The following is a 16,051-nucleotide window of genomic DNA, read 5'->3' as shown; positions in this document are numbered from 1 at the left end:
GTAAATAATGAGGGTTCATAGTTGCGTGTTGCAGTACAACAAGCGGGAATACTGGGAGCTATGCTGGTCTAGAAAGGACTATGGCAAGAGAGAGGGGGATGGACACGAAGAGAGATGTAGGCTTTAGGATGGAAAGGAAAGAGAAAACAAGATAAGGCAAAGCATAGATGGCTAAGATGGAGGAAGGAAAAAATGCACTGATAGATAAATATGCTGATAAACAGGCAGAAAAAGAATTGGCTACAGGCATATCCTGTCACCTCAGGCAGAAAGACTCATGAGGGGAAAGAGCTGTAAGGTGAGGTGAGCTAATCAGTCAGCTGGAAATTTCACTATTTCACTAAAATTAAGACAAAACAGACTAAATACAAGACCTACGTTCTCTTGAGCTGACACAATTGTATAATTGTATAACCATGCATGACCAGACATAAGTGATAAATACAGTTTATTATAACCTCTGCCTTGTAGTTTTGGTTACCATCTTGATACCATTGCTATAATGTATGCAATCTGCATACATGCACAAGAACAATAGGTCAAAGACCAGCCAAGAATGCAGTCTGTGAACTGTGATGGATGATTACAATAGATAGTCTGGGTATTAATTTCACCTTTTGCCTTGTTAGTAGGGCTGTGCGATATGCAGAAAATAAAATATCACAACATATTTGAACAAAAACATCGATATCGATAACGCATCGATATATCAGTGTTGACTATTGGTGCTTTCACAAAATATTTACATAATGAGATATTGGATAAGTAATCATCAATTATGTGGATATAATGACTAAGTGGGAAAAGGAAAATAACATAACAGTTACAACAGTCTGGTAAGTTCAGTAAATGACATACATTTTACTGTAATGCAACCTTTAAAACCAGGAAAAGACACCACTTATGCCACATTACGATATCCAAAATCGAAGACAATATTTAGTCTTGTATCACAATGTCGATATAATATCGATATATTGCTAAGCTCTACTTGTCAGGTTAGTTTTCAGCATTGTCGCCTCATTCAGAAATCTCAGAAAATAACTTTTTATGTATAACATTGCAATGATAGAAATCGTGGCCAAAACTACCAAGATAAGACTGAAATAGTAAGATGTCGATATTATCCTTTGAAGAGCAAAGCCAGACACACAGCACTATAGTGGCAGATTCCTTTAAACAAAAGCATGTCTTTCTCAGCAGAGATGCATTAAGTTCTATAGGTCTATATAATGAGGACGAGGAAGCGAGCAAGCTGTCTGACAATACCTTGCATCACACAGTGCCAGCCTTATTTAAACGATGATAATGCTTATCGCTTTTTTAACAACTCAGAAAAGACTTTGATGTCTCTCTCACTTCCAGTAAGTGTCTAGTATCTTGCCAGCAAAAGGTCAGATGTTTTCCCCATTAAACCATCCATGTGCTTATGTAACACTGTTCCATGTAGATTGAGTTCAAATGGGTTATACACTTGTTTATCAGTGTGAAAGAGACGGCTATTCCATGTTGGGAAACAATAAATTATCAACAGGTCATGAATGCGTGAGAAACTACAAATGGGAGGCTGTGCTTTCACACACAAAATAAAGCAAGCCTGCACACGTGTGAACTGAGTTACTGTTGTGTGATAGTAAACTGGCAGGAGAGACAGGGTGCCCAGTTATGTAACGAGTTTCTGTCTTGCTTGTGCGTGCCCACCCACACGCACACGCACCTGTTTCAGAGGGCAAGGAGGATCTCAGCTGAACTGAAATTTTGCATTTTTCCAACTTATCTTCCTCCATTACCCATTCCCTAAAGTATATAATGTCAGGCTTCAATATTTGCAGCTGTCGTCCACACTCTCTAACTGTTCTCTCCCTACTTTCTCTTGCTCAGATTTAAAGTTTGAGTGGTTTAACGTGGCGGTCTTTGCAGAGAATCACGATTTCTAGCCCAGCTTACTCATGACCTGACCTCTCTTTCCTCACATTCTTACAAAGCCCTGGCCTTCTTTTGAAATCTCAGAACGGGGCCCATCTTGCTTAAGTGGCATTAGGTAGGTGGCTGAACTCCCCAAAGAGGAAGAGAAGCGAAAAGAGAACTTCCACAAAAGGGACAGATAGTATAGTACATTAATATTAGTGTCCTATTCAGCCCTCCTCTGTGTTCACTGCTTCCTCTCCAGCCCCCAGACTGGCAAGTCCATCCCCTAGCTCCACCCACAGCCCTCCACATGCCAGCGGTCCCTGCAGTGTGTCCTCAGCACAGCCTGTGCCATCACGCTCAAGGATACGCTGTTGACAGCTACGGGTCACTGCAGTCCAGGCACAGGGTGGCACACACCCATGAATGATGCAGTACTCGCCATCAATCCTACAGTAGAGCTCTCTCACTAACACATGAGGACTCATAATCAGGCTTGATCACGGGCAATGCATGCACAATTACACAAAGGCGGGCCAGCATGTAGTGAAGAAGCCATTAAGGCAAATTCCAGAAGCCAATAAAGAATGTAAGTCAACATTGGGATAGATTCTCTGCCTGGAGAGGCCTATGCTCCTTTATCCCTTGTGTTGTCTTCTCGTCGAAAATCAACGCTTTAATACAGCTTATTGTTTAAGGTTTTTGATAATTGATTTTGTATTCTACCTACATAGAGTTTGGGCACAACAAAAGGAAGATAAGAACGGTCTAAATTGATGCAGCAAAGGCTGAGGTGTCTTGACTTTTGGTTCCTCCCATGAATCAAGTTTAAATTTGCTGCATCCTACACAACCCATAATGCACTCGATAGCGTTAGACTTACCCTGCCTGGTAAATTCCCATATTAGGTATGGTCTTCATCAGACTATGGACAGTTCTCTCCAGAACTACAGCAGACCTTCTCTAACTGTATTCACAATGACTACTACTTTATGTGAATTTTGTTTTGTAAAATTGGTGGCATGTCCCTTTAGTTCCAGCCTCTCAAATAGGAGGATTAATATGGACCCAAATTATGTAAGAAGTTTCTCAAACGCACACATTATCTCAAAATTGAGGACACCGAGGGTTTCTCATCAACAGCGTCACTGTGTCACTTTAGCCTCCGCATTCTGTCACTCAGCAGTTGCTAACGGCCTGTATACAGCAGCAGCAGCCTGTCTCTGCAGCACTCTATACAGCCTTGATAAAGTGCGGCGCCTTAAACTGTATGGGGGGGCTTAAAGAGAGCAAGAAAAGAGAAGGGAGCAATGTATTGTCGTCTTAAGCACCAGTACAAAAAAACCTTCTAGACACAGAGGTTTAGGCTTACCCACCTAGCATTCAACCCCCCTGGGAAGTGCATCAGGGGAGGGAGAAATGTGAGAGCCATGGATGAAGGGAGAGAAGCGATAAAGAAGCCGGCTGACAGCACCTCCCTCTGATACCGAGGCTAAAGAGACGAGATGACAACAGTAATTGGTAAGCCAGTGGAGGTTTGATATCATGCAAAAGGTGAGAGCTGATTGTGGTGAAGTGCACATGCACGTAGGCACGTACACGAGTTTGTGTGTGTGTGTGTGTTTGTGTGTGTGTGTGTGTGTGTGTTTATGTGTATGTCAGTGATTAATTAGCTTGCAGGGACTCCCCCCTGTTTGTCGCCCCGGGTTTCCCTGTTCATTTGTACCACTGCATTAATAATGCCTGTCGCTGATAGAAATGAAGCGGGACGTCTTATTCTTAATACCAGCATCCTAAATTCTCTCATAGTAAATCTGACAGACTGCTGTCGTGGTACACCAAGCAACAATGTCCAAAATCAGTCCTTTCACATGCAGATTATGCTGATATAGGACAATGAACCTCACCTTTACAAAAACTCAACTTTCACAGTTGAACAATTATATGTCATAATCACAACTACAGGCCATTTGAATTGTTTTACTTGACGGGAATGTAAAAATCCTAAACTAAATTAGTTTCTGTATTTCTGGATTTCAGCAATCCCTCAAGCAATACCAATCTTGCCTAATTTTCTGTATGTGACACATTTAAGAGTTTAATCTTATTTTTACACTCAAAAATTGAGGCATTAATGGAGACTTTGCAACAACTCTACTTTCCCAGCCTGAAGGCCAGCATGAATGTCCATTATAGGAGGACATTTAAAAAGGTCACAAAAGCGCAAAACTGCAAAAGATAATCAGGTGGAATTGTTTGTGTCACAGCACTGGGTGAGATGTGATACAATGACATTTGGACATATGTGAGCATTGCATAAATAACTTCTTTCTAATTCATGACCTGTGTTAAGTGTGCATTAAACAGCTCTAAAGACCATGGTCTTATTTTGCAACACTGGAAACCCAGAGGAATTCAAGCATCAATTCTGAAGAGATTCACAGTGTCAGAAAGCTCAAATTAATAAAAAAATAAATAAAAAATAATACCAATTTGTATCAATGTGTCTGTGTGTGTGACCCTTAATCTTTTGGATTTGGGTCTGGATTTCCAGACTAGACTGCAACTACATCATATCCGCTTCCAGCAAAACAGACCGAGAGCAGAAAATGCTGTGTTATGTACTTCTTTACAAATGAAATAAATGCCAGGCTGATTAACATGTGATGGTGATTATTTTTTTGTTAGTTTTTAATTAGTTTTTAGAAGATCTCATGTAGCTCTAAATATATTGTGTCTAGACGTGTATTATTCAACTTTTGTTTTTGTTAGAGAAGAAAAAAGAAAATCGCAATACTCAATACTATTGGATCGCAATACTTCAAGAATCGTAATAAATAAAAATTGCAACAAAAATAAAATTGGCATCCATGTAACATCAAAAAATCAAATTGGAACATAAGCATACCATCTAGGGCTGCACAATCAATCGAATTTTAATCGCGATCACGATTTGGACTTCCCACGATCAAATTTGCGTGATTGAGCGATTATTTTTTTTAAAGCGTCATTTCATAGAACGCTCCGGGTTTTTTGCATAGCCCATCTACCTCTCGGTTAACCTGTCTGCTCATGTGCCAGTCAGTTGTTCCTTGCACCGCGCAGCTGTTTCTAGATACAGACAGTCCCAGAGGACAGAGTAACGGGAGGAAAACTCAACAGATAGCAGTCGTTTATATGTCGGTCTCAAGGTTTACCAGTTTGCCAGTAAACGCAACATTTGTCCCGTCTGTTGTTTTTCAGACAACAGCAGTGACCAGTGCTAGTCGGTGCTAGTAGCTAGCGTCTGTTAGCTGTTAGCTCCTCTAGGACGCACCGGTGCTAATCTCCTCACATCTGCTACAATGTTGTTATATGGATATGGTTTAATTTTGTGTTACATGACCCATTTCTTCTGTAAAGCCGTGCCTGTGTGGGATCTCTCCTCTACTTTCTCTCCTCTTACTCCGCGCCCGACCACACAGCGGCCCGGTCCACACTTCTGACATTTGTCCACAGTTTTAATTTTTTATTAACACAGCTGTATATTGTTAAGTATGAGGGGCAAACCAGTGTTTGTACCAGTGTTCACGCGGGTAACTCTGCTATTGCGGCCGCCACGGCAAAGAACACAGAAAAAGTTACTGAATGCAACTAACTTCAGTTGGTAGAGTAACAGCGTGAGACAGAGCCGCTGGACCTGGGCCTGGACCTGGGCCAGAGATGTGACCCATGGCCAGAATATCATAGTTCATAAAAATGCAGCGCAGTGAAGATACAGACGTTTCATACACAGGACGTGTTATCTGCCGTTCGACCCGTGCGGGACCCGTTCATAATGATCAGCCGTCTCTCTGTGAGTAGCGTCCATCACACTCCCTCTCGCAGTTATAAAGAGCCTACTTGACAATAAAATTTGTTTTGGATGAAATCAACAAATAATTGTGAGAATAATCACGATCAAAATTTTGATCAAAATAACCGTGATTATCATTTTGGCCATAATCGTGCAACCCTAATGCCATCCCATCCCTAATTAACATGGTAACACACAGCCTGCCATGCAAGTATACATTTACATGTTATAAAAGAGACATGCTCAGTTATAGTGTCTCGAAAAGATGGCATGTATGTCCTTGTATGTGATGGGACTTTATGTACTGTGTTCACACTGAGCATGTGCTACCAATCAACGAGTAGACAGATTCCTGAGTAGAGCAAAGCGGATTTAAGTAGGCGGCAGCAGCATTTTCATAGATACGTTACAAGAATAGCAGTGGGGTGAGCAAGAGACTGGGTGAATACCAGAGCAGTGTACTGTACTACAACATCATCAGGAGGGTGTGTGTGATTGGTGGGATGACTATTTTGCTGGGCGGATGGAAAACTGCAGCCCGCTTGAGGCTCCTGTCTGAACTTGTTTTGCTCATAAACAAGGATATGAAAGTCCATTTGATATCACGAACACACCAAAGCTGACACACTTTTTTTTTTTCAAACCTTTAACTGCTAGAGAAATCTGCAGTGAGCTTAATCAGTTGGCCCACTTAAACTTAATCTCTGTAAATAACTCTAAAATCTGTGACAATGCACTCTGTTGGTTGCAATTTGCCCACAAATTCGGCCCAGCTGATTCAAGTGTCTCATCCATTATAATGCATTATCCATGTCAGGAAACTTCTTTATATGAGCAGTGTGTGGTGACAATGACACGATTTGTATCGTTGATTGGAATTATTAACCGCTAATCCACAATGAAAGGCAGTCAAACCACTTCCAGTTTCCACTGAGGGTAGAGCACAGACACACCAATGAGCACATGGCTGTTATTGTTTGTACTTAACCTCTAATGCCATTCATTATCAGAAGCTATGAAGGACTTTCATAGCTTAGCTAAATCTGACAACGAGCCACTCGTTTGCAGGGATCCAAGTGGTTCTGGGAGATATATATATTAAAATGTTGCCATGTTAAGGCATTTCTTTGATGGTGAAAAAGAAGGAGCAATAAAGAGATTCAAACAAGGGAAGAGCACAAGCAATAATAAAAAGCAAACAGTGAGTGTTATTATTTCAATTCCAGCTATTCTCCCATTCCATAAAGTATTAAAAATGCATCTGATGGGCAGTAGTTGCCTCGGGGTAACTGAGAAGGAAGTTGTCCATGAAGACAGCAGCTACAGAGTCAGTTGTTCTTCAATCCCACAGTAGAACAGGCCATAAAGTAATCAGACCCCAGATCTGTGGTTAAAGCTACAAACAGTCTAGTTCAGAACAGAGAGAAAGGAGGGAGAGACAGAGAGGAAGCCTTTCACACAAGCAGAGTGAAGGGGGGGGAAGAGAGAGTAAGAATTAAAGGGCCGCTCTCCTCTCTCCAGATGATGCACAGAGACAGGACGAATGAATGAATGAGATTGAGATGTTGTTGCACATTCCCCGGGCCCCACATGCTCACTTTTCTCTTTCTTCTCCTTCTCCCCCTCTCTTCTTTCCTTTCCTTTTGTTTTGTTTAAAATTTAACAAGGTCTGAAACAGTGGAAGGCTGAAACGGGCATCCGGGGTGTTTTGGCTCAGCTTCATGTCACATGCAGGGGCCATGTGAACACAGTGGCACTGACAGGGAAAGAGGAGGAGGGGGGGGGGGGGGGGGGTGAGAGAGAGAGAGGGATAGTGAGAAAAAAAGAACTATAGAGGGGAAGTCTTTAGTCAGAGGGACGGAGAAGCAGTGAGAGCTGGAAGTTGAGTGAGAGTTAATAAAATGACTGTATTTATGGGAGACCCACCACAAATAAAACAGGAACCAGAAACAGAATAAGAATGACTGAGTGTGCAATAGAAAACAGAATAGCATGCTAAAAAGTACATAACTTCCTGGTACGGCAGGTGACAGCTCCACTTTTTTCCCAGGGCCTTGGTGATTATCACACTGCACAGATAAAAGCAGGAGACAGGCAAATTGCCATGTTAATGATTGAGATTGGCTGCACGTGCAATGATGTCTCCCTGGGCCGCTCTGGACTCTAAACTGGACATTTAGTTTCACTCAGCCCTTACTGGCATACCAATTTATTAGGTACATCTGTGTTTAATGCAATCCAATATAACAATCCTGTTATAAATCCTATGTTTGAAGCTTATAAAGTTTGAGGGCTTGCCTATTTTCTTTTTTTTTGAGAAATATGTTCAGTTTTTGATTTGAATGTTAGAAGCGCCTCTCTATTCAATGCATTCCAACACACCGTGGTCCATTAACTTAAGTTCTAGTTTTAGTACTACTTGATTATTTCCATTCTTTGCTACTTTATACACTACATATTACAGAGAAATGATGTACTGATAGCTGTAGTAACTAGTTACTTAGAAGATTAAGGCCTTGCATACAAGACATGTGATTGGATTTTAAAATATGATGTATTGTTATAGATCAAACCAGCCAACAGTATATGAAGTGGTTAAAATGAGCTCCAATCTGACCAGCTGCAGTCTGTCAGCTGTTTGTGTTAAGACGACAGCACACAGTGGGTTTTTAGAGAATATCTGCTGAACGCAAAGCATTACACTATGAATTATAGCAGCTTAAGAATATTTTTATGATAGTACTTTGTACTTGGAACTTGTGTAAATATTACTTGTGATTAGTATTTTTACATTTGGTGTTGCTACTTTTACTTAAGTAAATTATCTGAATACTTGCAATACAGCACCACCACTTACGGAAGACTAATTTGGTACACAAACCTACACAAAGATAGGATTTATTGCAGGTCTACTGTGCAACATTAGGCTGCAAATATGTATCTAATAAACACAGTGTAAGATGCTGAAAAGGTGGTAAACCCTTGGAATTGCATTATCCAGCCTGCAAGGCAAGGCAGCTTGAATGCATTAATGATGTGCTGTGGATATACCTTCAGGATCAAAGTATGGTACGTGTGCATTAGTGCAAAGCATGGACGTCTATGGGGTTGTGGCAGTATCCTTCTGTTTTCTTTCAAAGTCTCTCTCTAAAAAGACACATTTGCCAATGAGGAAGTATCATTCTTGTGCTTCAGCCATTTTGGAGGGAGATGTACTTTATACTAGGTCATTTCATATCAACAACTCTGCTGCTTTCTATTGGAGCAGAGTCCATAGAAACAAGCCCAGCTCCACCCAAACACACCTTATGTAGCTGTGTCCAGATGACACAAACAAAGATTCGGGACAGTGTGGCAACGCTTTGAATTCCTTTCACAAAATAGCCTGCTATTCGATAAACCCTTCATCTAGGCTACTTAGCCTTTTGTATCTGAAGTGTAAAAACAAAATCACAAATAAAAAAGTTGCCCCAAAACTGTTCCTTTTGTAGTTACTAAATGTGTGTTAAAAAATGAAATTCTAACACATTTGAATTATCAACACAATGCAAAATAAATTCTCTGGAGACTCGAGCTTTGTAAAACAAATCATTGTAGGCACCACTGGAGCGCTGGTATTTTAAAACCTCCCATCCAGGAATTGACACAGTTCTGTCCTGTACACAAGCAGGCCGTGTGTTCCCTAATCGGAATGTTTGGGCCTCTTTAATGCTGAGTTGCAGATGTTGTCTGGCATTAGGCTGTGCTGCTGCTGATCAAAGCTGCAGAGAGTGAGCCCCTGCTGGCCTGCCTCTGACCCCTCCCTCCCTCCCCCCTCATTCATACAGTATGGTGAGGACAGGGACTGGTACTCAACTCGGGTACAGTCGACCTACTCCATGACCCCACTGAAGGGGGAACCTTTTCACTGCCTTGGCTCGTGAACACCAGATACTGCAACCCTCCGAGGTTTCTGGGGAGCATTCGGCAAGGGCAGTTCGACAGACAGCTGAGAGGCCGGGCTGCCCGCATAAGAGAACAAGAAATCATTCCTACCACAGGCAATAAAACTTTTTAACACTTCATCACTGGGTGCTAGGTAAGACTCTGAGACATCACAATACTGCACTAAGTGCAACTTCCACAATAGGTTTATCTACATAATTATCATTACTAGTTAAGCAGTTGCATATTTTTGTATTCCTAACTTGAATATTTTCAAATATTTGTTCTTGTATTTTACCCTATTATTATTTCATGTATATTGTATCTCTGTATATTGTATCCTAGTATTTCATTTATATTTATATTCTGTACTGTGTGACTGATATTTTTCTGCTATAACACTATAATTTCCCATTTTGTTGGGATCAATATCTATCTATCTATCTATCTATCTATCTATGGCAGGCTGCTAACCTTCTCTATCCCCTCCCTCAATTCCCTATGTCAGAATGTGCTGCCAGCCAGACCCTAATGACATATCAGCATGACATTGTTCTGCTTAGATTTAGCTGCTAACCACAAAGAAATGAGAATTGCACATACCTCTGTTACCTATTTCCACAGGGGGCATGAACCCAACACAACTGTACACCAAAGCATGCACAGGGAAGACAGTGAGAAGAGTGCTAGACCTGTAGAAATAATAACCTGAGCTGTTAGTTTTTTGCCTTTTATTATTATCATTATTAATATTTTGTAGAGACAATTAGAGTGTCCAGTAATTCTTGGGAGTGAAACGCAATAAGCTAGGGAGAGATAAAGAGATATGGGAGGATAAATGGAAACTGTCAGATGGTGTGAGGGAGGAGGAGATGCGAGGAAAGACAGTGGGAGAAGGAGGGGGATCGATCATGAGAGAAATTGAGAGAGGGAGGAAGATTTGCCGCGAGAGCGCAGTGGGAGGATGTCAGCCAAGAAGGCAATCTATATTAGACAGAAAACAGTTCCCTGGCTTTAACTGCTACAAGCTGACACCACCATCCTCTCCATGTCCACCACGCGCGCGCGCGCGCGCGACCGCCACACACACACACACACAACACACACACACACACACAACACACACACACACACACACACACACCACACACACACACACACACACACACACCACACACACACACACCACACACACACACACACACACACACACACACACACACACACACACCCACGCTGAGGCTGTATGACCACATTTCATTAAGACCAGGTCTACACGTGTGGCTTGCACGTGGAGACATAAAATGCATAATCTATTCTTTGGTTGCACGCCTTTTTATCTTAGGACACATGCGGTACATTACTGTAGTGATGAACACAAAAAAAACTCAGCGCACACCGACAAATGCGTATTGGATTTGAGCTCTAGAACGTGTGAAATCTGATTACACAATTACATAATGACTCAGCAATAGGCCATTTAGAAAGACCATTAGCTGTCAGGCGAGGACATGTATGTGAGAAAGGATGAGGCAGCCTAGTGCTTCACTTCTGCAAAGTCCTCCCAGGAGAGTTTGCATACATGGAGAGATGCGGTAGTTTTGGGTAACTAAGCCACGTTTTACAGATTCAAGTCCAATTGACACTCAAATATTGCAATTCATGAATCCCTGGAGACTAGTAACACATCATTTGAATGGCAAACTTCATTCAAACTAAGCTACTAGGAAGGATCCCCATCAGGATAACCAGCGACCAACAATAACAAACCCAAAAAAAAAAAAAAAAACATTGACAAAATTTGCACAGACTGTTCTCCTTCTGCCTTTAAAATGTTTTCATAGAGATGCGAGTGTGGTAGCAATCTGGTGTGCTGACTTTATGAAGAAAGCAACGTGGCACAGACAAAACAGAGTCAGTGGTTTTCTGCTCAATAGCTGCAACAGCCTGCTGGAGAAAGTTGGGAGCTTCATTAAGCCTTTAAACCCTGCAGAGTGCTTTAAGTCATCACGTCACCAACCGCTGCCTCCTCAGAGAGGGCCCGAGGTACGAGTGGAAAGATCTGGCATTGATATTCCTCAAAGCTCTTAGAGTAATTGAACTATTAATTAGTAATCTAACTATTCCTTGTCTTCTTAAAATCTTAACATCTTGTGTCTACATGGAATTTAGACATCCTATCAGCAGGACTTGTAGTGTTTCCATTACTCATGCCTCTGTCGAGATTTTACTCTGGTTATAGATCGAGTGCTTTTATTTTATTGCTTCTAATATTGATTAAACCTTTATGTGCGTAACAATTTAAAGCCAAAAATGTATAAAAGCCATATGTGTATTGCGGTTTTTATATTTCTGTGATGTCATTTGACAATAAACAATACCGTGTTCATTTTATCTTTTTTATTCCCCTGATACTCCTGGGCCAGCCTCTGCAAAGCGTACCTACGATGGAGCCATTTTGTTGCTAACAAGCCATCGCCCGCTGTTAGCATTCCATTGACTGCCATTCATAACTTTACATATGAAGCGTTTAAAGACTTGATTGTTTATTTCTAAAGAAACACGACAACGTAATAAAAGGCTCCATTACCTTGTATCTCACGTTTTTATAAATAGGCTAACGATAGTACCGCATAGTCGACAAATCACTGTACAGTACAGGAGAAGATTGCAGGCAGTTTTACTTTAGCTGTTTATGTTTAATTACTAATATTAACTAGCATTTTAGTAAGCAATAATTAGCCTTTGCCTATGTTATCTCCTAACATATACCTACGCTCTCCATCTCTGCTGATTGGGAATGATTGAGATTTCTCTTGGCACAGCTACCTGAAGACTTATAACTTTCAGATACGTTACTCACGTCATATCTACGTCTTCAAGCTTCGTTGGAGGCTGCGCAGTGACACTCAGCACTCACCGGAAAAGTGCTTCTAATATCCTTCACTGGTCTCCGTGAAAATCTATGGCAACATATTGTCCATTTCTTTTACTGTCTATGCCTAAATGTGACCAAAAATTAAGTTTGAGAAGGAAACACCTCTTGTGAGAAACAAGAGACAATTTATAGAGAAACACAAGTAAGCAAGAATTGTAAAAAAGTATGAATACTCTACTGTAAGTACACATTTAAGAGATATTTCTTTTTCTTTTTCAAAGTCTCAATATGAACACATTGTTTTGGTTCTAAAAAAGATGATAATCTGTCATTTAAAGATGCTGTGGATTTAAACAGGTGATGACAATACATAATCTTTGCAATGTTAGCCTTAGATCTGTACGGCAGCTAGGCCCTAAATCAATTAAATAGTAAATTATTATTAGACTACTACGTCATTTAAAAAAATTAGAAACAAGAGTTCCCATTACTAATCATGATCACAACTTTTGTGAAAATCTAACTTTCACCAAAGTATTACCATGAATTTGCATAGCTATAAATCGTGTAAACAGGTACATTTAACCCTTTTGTTTTGTTAAAGCAGAGCTGTTATCTGTAACATTCCATTAGATATCTCTGCTTTTATTAGTTATGAATGAACAACTCCTCCTGCCAAGTTCACCTTGCTAGCAGATACTGAAAACAACATGGGAATTACCTGAAAATTGGGTGCAGCATGTTAAAGCCGTTTTCGCCCCAGACTTTGTTCCACAGAAGCTTGAGCTATAAACCTGAGTGGAGCTGAAAAGGGATTAATACCTTGACAGTTTCCAGGCCAGTATATGCCAGTGGTCATTATTTTTGCTCATAAAAACAAGGCCAAATCTTAACACTACTTCATATTAAAATGAAACTGCTTTTAAAAAGCGTGCATTTCAACTTTAATGGGCTAAGTAGAAAGCTCACAAAAAGCAGTGGGTATGCTGAAGTTCAGGGAAGCTGAGTAGCCTAATGAATCTAAATAATTAAATGTGCTGCTTTGGTTTGATAAGGAAATCTGGGTCCTCCGCCTCTCTAGGGAAGCCCTGTGCCACTCTATGTTAGGGTTCAGTATGCCAGTATGTATGTTGGGGGGGCATGTTCATTACTTGAAGGCGAAAAATCTGTCTGACGCCCCATTACTGAGCGACACTAACCTTTGCCCTACCCTTTTACCTGAATGGGCAATTAAATTAAGATTATGACTCAAGTGTACAGCTAGAACAATCTGTTAAACACTCTCTTGAGGAAGTGTACTTGTATTTACAGTGTTGGCATTTTGGGCCTCTCAGCAAGAATGTGAATGTATTGATTATATGAGAGTCTGTGTATGTTTTTATTTTTTTTACTCTTTTCCCTTGTACTCAAACTCTAATAAAGCTGGCTAGGCATTACAAGAGGCTCCTGTGTGGGCAGCTCTGAAAGGATCACTCGTCAGCCAGCCAAAGAGGACAGCGGCCCTTTGATCTAGGCAGCCTTCTGTACGTGTGTGTGTGTGTGTGTGTGGGGGGGGGGGGGGGGGGTGTCTTGCAGGGCAAAGTGAGTTCTCTCATCTGGCCACTGCAGAGTCTATGCACTCAAACCATGACCTGAACCCTTCAAAGTCAATGACCTCCGCATTGTCCAAAGGATCTGGCAAAATGCATCTTAGCAACTGTTCGACTTAACAGCCTCTTCCCATCATTCTCCTGCTTCCCAAATCCTGCTGAGTGCTGAGCACCTCTTCTGTCAATCTTTTTTAAGATACAGTGCATTTTACTGGCCGCTCATGTACTTAGTATCTAGGTTATATAGCATCAAAATTTCACAGTGCTCTTATTGAGCGACTGGGCAATATGACAGTTTAGATACTGGACTTCTTGTATTAAAGGCGTCTTTGCAAGCACAGGCACAAGGCTCATGGTGTGACTGAGGTCTACAGTTGTGGCAGCTGCGTCTCAGTCAGCCAGCAAGTCAGATGAGACTGGCCCTATCTCTACTATCTAGGCAGGACAACCATTCAAAGGCAGCACAACATGTGTCGCTGCGGTATCCCCTTGTACACTGCATCCCCCTAACCCCCTCGCTCCACTTCCTCCTCAGCAAACGTGACTGACATTCTAGACGAGGCAGCGTACATTCCTCACATGCTTCCATCGTGTAAGGAAGAGAGGAAGAGTAGGCCAGACATGTCATCAGACAGCGCTGCTTTCTCTTTACAGTACATGCATCTGTGAGTGCTCTTCTGTGTCCTTCTCTGTGTGACTGAATGAGAATTAGGCCTTTTCAGCAGAGTGCAGCCTGAGTGCTGCGTAGTGTTATTGGCTGTGTGTGTGGGGTGGGGGGCCTGGAGAGAGCTCAGCTGACCACAGTTAAGCTGTCTCACATGGGATGTGGAGGCGTCGCCCTTGGAGGGGCGTCAGGGATACTTTTGCCCGCCTTTAGCGGCGGCTGCTACTGCTGGTTGAGCTCAGCTGACTGCACAGACTCGTGTACGATTCATTTGTTTTTGCCCCCTAAATGCATATCCACCCACAAGAGTCCCAGTGTGCATGCTCATACAGCCTGTCATATGATGCTATCGTAATGAAATAATTCAACCTCAAGCAAACCAGTATTCAAGAGCACAAAAGGTCATGAAGCACATGCGACTGTAAATGTGAATAGGAGCGCATGTGGCCATTTTCAGTTTCATATTGAGTGACCTCTGGTTCAACAGCCTCTTGTTGGACAGGAAGAATGTTAGTGCCTCTCTGTTCCATACTTCAGACCCAACGAACTGTTTCTCCTCAACTGTCCCCCCCCCCCAAAAAAAGTAAACAGCAATAGCAGCTATGGTGCAGGCGGTGGCGTGGTGAAGAAAAAGGCTCTCTGAGCTTTGGAGGAGCATGTTAACCCAGCTTAGCAGGCAGTTAGTTAGTTAGTTAGTTAATTAGTTAGTTAGTGTGACAGTAGCCACGCTGGATGCCAATAGGACATGCACTGTGCAGCATCTCAATGAACAGAATTCACTGGGCACACCAAGAGGGTTTATGGTCCTCCCACAGCTACTCTCCATCCAACCACAAAGGCATTCAGCCTTTTCATTAGGATGATAATGGGGCAAAAGCCGGAAAGGGCCCCAAGTCCGAGCACCATAAGTTGTGGTGATGGCTTTGTGGCGATGTCATGCGTGTCCATGGGAGCACAGTGTGCTGCTACGGACCCACAAAGACAGTCCAGGACAGAAGAAAGAAAAAAAGAAAAAAATACCTGAAATTTTAAAGGACATCCCTGAGGCAAGGTTGATCTGGCAAAGTAGCAGCCTTTAAAACATTACCTCCCTCTGACCCATTCATTTACCACCCGGTTAAACCTGAACATGGTAAACCATCACTGGAAAACACACTCAGGCTGAAAGACTTTTAATAATAACCCTCGAAATTGCTGGCGCAGTTATCAGCAAAGGTCTTGAGCTGCACTCACCTTGCCTGACAGCATTCACA

General features: G+C 41.8%; 1 protein-coding gene across 1 annotated transcript in view; it reads right to left on the bottom strand.

Moving 5' to 3' along the window:
- phlpp1 (PH domain and leucine rich repeat protein phosphatase 1) overlaps positions 1–16,051 on the bottom strand; it is a 50,306-nt gene that overhangs the window by 31,901 nt on the left and 2,354 nt on the right. The window lies entirely within an intron of this gene.

Source organism: Etheostoma spectabile, chromosome 12, assembly GCF_008692095.1.
Source record: "Etheostoma spectabile isolate EspeVRDwgs_2016 chromosome 12, UIUC_Espe_1.0, whole genome shotgun sequence".
Classification (NCBI taxonomy): Eukaryota; Metazoa; Chordata; class Actinopteri; order Perciformes; family Percidae; genus Etheostoma; species Etheostoma spectabile.
Note: the sequence above shows the minus strand (reverse complement) of the source record. Positions and strands in the feature narration are given on the sequence as shown.